A 3,410-nucleotide genomic window follows, 5' to 3' on the forward strand; every position below is an offset into this window, starting at 1 on the left:
TGTTTCCCTAAAGCCATATAAAATAATATAATAAAATCCCTATTAACAAACATAACAGGAACTGTAGAAACTGTAATAATGAATATATTAAGATCCATCATCCTCTATATGCTTTATAAAATTTTATAGTAATATAGTAATATAGTAATATTATTAGTATGATAGTGAGATAGTAATATATGGCTACATTGCATGTGTTTAATGCTGATTAAACAAGTGAGGCTGCTCAGCTTATTCAGTCAGTAAAACCACCACAGTATACAAAAATTAAGCTACAGATAAACTGTATTTCTAAACAAGGTGCCTCTGCTACTTCGTTTTCTGAGAATCTTTCCTTTTAAAGCCAAGCACCCTTTCTGGCAAATCCCACAGTCTGCTTTCTGCACAAAGGTTTTACATCTGCAGCTTAACATGGAAGTCATTACAGCAGCAAAGAGAACAGAAAACAAAAAAGAAAACCTTACTATTCACACGTCCAGTGTTGAGAAGTATGCTCCCTGAACTGGAAATTTCCCATTTTTTTTTCTTTCAAATGTAATAAAGTCATGTTTATTGAACAATGGCATGTAGAAAAGATAAAAAAAAAAAACCTGTTCTTGTACCTCATACATATATATATACACACACATATATAAATACATATATATATATTTTCATCTCTGTGTTTTTTCTTAGCCTCAGTAGCCATACAGAAGAAAATACCAAGAAGGGTTCAGATTCATATTTCTTCAAGTTTAGTATGGCTTCAGGTTATCTTACCCAAACTTGTAGAAATATCTTTAGCCCTGTATGTCCTAGAGCTCCAAAGGGCAGTGTTGTGCTAAGCTCCCCACTCTGTTATGTGCCTGCTCACTACTGAGAGCCCAGCAGAAAGAGAAAATTTGCATGCTGCTCATTACACCCACTTGATCTATCCACTGAATCTTACATGAACCCAGAAAATAACAAATATCTAATAAGAATAGTCTGAAGAGGAAAAGGGGTGCTTTCTCAGCCATTACTCCCCCATGGATATCTGTCTCCCTTTGCTTTGGCCAGGATGCCTACTCACACCTTCCACCACTCCCTTTTGGACAGATCAGAGAATGCCTCTGGTGAGTCAGCTTAAAGGCAATCTTGCCATGACATGGGACATCTGAAGGAGATATCTACTTGGGCAAGATCAAGGATGAAACCTTGCTATTGCAATGCCTGCTGTCATGGGAAGGGAAGGAACAGCTACCCCACCTCAGGGAATTTTTCATGTGTAAGTACTCACCCTGACTGACTGTAGGAGTAACTAGTGGGAATTTAGGAGTTAGTTCAACATACCTTTGAGAAGCTGTCTTTGCAAAGAAAATATTGGTGTTTAATAGAAGACGTAAAAATTTTCCCATTTCCACAGTGGAGCAGTAAAAACTTCTTCTCATAACACCATGTGCTTTTGTCTGCTTCTGCTGGGAAACATCCCATCTTTAGCTCCAATCCACTGATGTTTGTGGACCTCACAGGGGTACTGAAGGCCAAAAAAAAAAAAAAAAAAAGGAAGGATGAGATGAAATTTCAGCTGCTTTATTTTAAAGCATAATTTGCAAGTCCTTTTTCTGGGGCTGTTGTTGCATGATCCTTATATTTCTTAGTGAAATGCTCCTTTAATTAACTGGGTAATTATGTGAACTCCCAGTACTGATAACCTTGCTGATGTGAGGCTAGGTTTCACATCCACATTGGCTTGAATGTTGTGACCACTGAGAGCCCAGAGAAGATCAGCCAAAGTCACACAGAGTGACTGTTGTCTGCACTTATGTGGGCTTAGAAAAACTAACAAAACAAACTCTCTGTTTGACAGAGTTGTGCCGTGAGTGCACACCAGGAAATGAGTAGAGACAAAGGGTTTTATCACCACATATACTTTCATTTAAGTATTAGAACGTTATGTTCTATAAATTGTACTCTGCAACACCTATTTGTTAATAAGCAGTATTAAAAGTACAGGAAGATATATTAAACATATCTAACACAAAATATGAAATACATAGTTAAGTCCTATAAGATTTATTAAACAGGAATCTTTATAATAGTTTAAATTTCATTTTCTTGATGTGGGAAAAAAAACATATACTCTTCTTTCTAAAGTAATTAGCTGAAAACATTATTCTGTAACATTTAGGAACTTGATGTATCTGGGTATGTCCTTACATGGTAAATAACATACTGGATCACGCTGTGATCTAACAGCATGCCTTCTGCCCTGTTGTCTGTGGACCTGTGACAAGAACATGACCTACTTCTAAGGATGCAACAGAAGTTTAAAGGTACAGGTTAAGGGAAATACTTATAAGACTCAAAAAAGCTTATAAAATTATTAAATCCCTCGGTTTCTCTGAAAGAGGATTCTATGTATTCAGCCTTTGAGAAAGAAGCTGTTTTCACTGTAGCATATATGAGACACTTCATTACTGGAGCGCTCTGGCTCAAGGTGAAAAAAATGTTTTCCAGATTTTGGCTCTGCATAACTGTTTGAGATAGAAAACCATTTAAAACTCTAAAACAATCTTGACAGGAAAACTACTTTCTGTCCAGAGCACAATGCTCTTATTTTTCTGCTTGTGGAAAAGAAATTACAACAGCTGAAACAAAGCCAAATGAAATATTAAACAATTTTTTTTTCTTTTCCTAAGCAAGATTACAGTTACAGAAATAAAATGTGTGTTATGCACTACCTTTTCACTGCCCAGGCTGCCCTTCCTCTGTAGCAGACTCTTCTGTCAGAATCTGACTCTTCTGCGTCAGAATGTGCTTTCACCAAACACTTGGTCGTGCTGAAGGGGTGATCCTTTGATGCAGAAAACTGAGAGTGTGGCCCGTGCTGTGTACAAATTTCTGCCTGCCTAGAGAACTGCAAGGTAGAGCATCCTCCCTCTTTGCTGGTTAGAGCTCAATGCCTTCAACTGTGAAATCTAATTTCTCCCAGGAAGAAAATAAAAAGCCATGTGGAATTACCTGTAAACGTTTGTTCTGTATGGTTTGAAGATTGTTTGTTTTCCCATGCTTGAAATTTGTGTCTTGTGTTCCCATCTGTTGTGCTTGTTCTGAGGATATTTGTGTTTTCTTTGCTTTTTGTAACACAATGACAAACACAAAAGTTGGGTATTTTTGTGTGGTTTTTTGTGGGTTTTTTTGTTGGTTTGTTTTGGGTTTGTTTTTTGGTTGGTTTTTTTTTTGTTTGTTTATTTTTTGGTTTTTTTTCCAAGACACCTTCAAAGAATTAGGAAACACCCTTAGGAAACACACTTGTTTCTCATAAGGGGGGCTGCTGTCAGACAGCTTATCAGAACTGAACTCAGCAATGAATGAACAAAAGGGACCAGGCCATCCTGAAGGCTTAGAGGAACTCCCTCTATCATTGGCTGCTGCTTCTGTTTCCAGTT

This window comes from Calypte anna, chromosome 1 (assembly GCF_003957555.1).
Source record: "Calypte anna isolate BGI_N300 chromosome 1, bCalAnn1_v1.p, whole genome shotgun sequence".
NCBI lineage: Eukaryota > Metazoa > Chordata > Aves > Apodiformes > Trochilidae > Calypte > Calypte anna.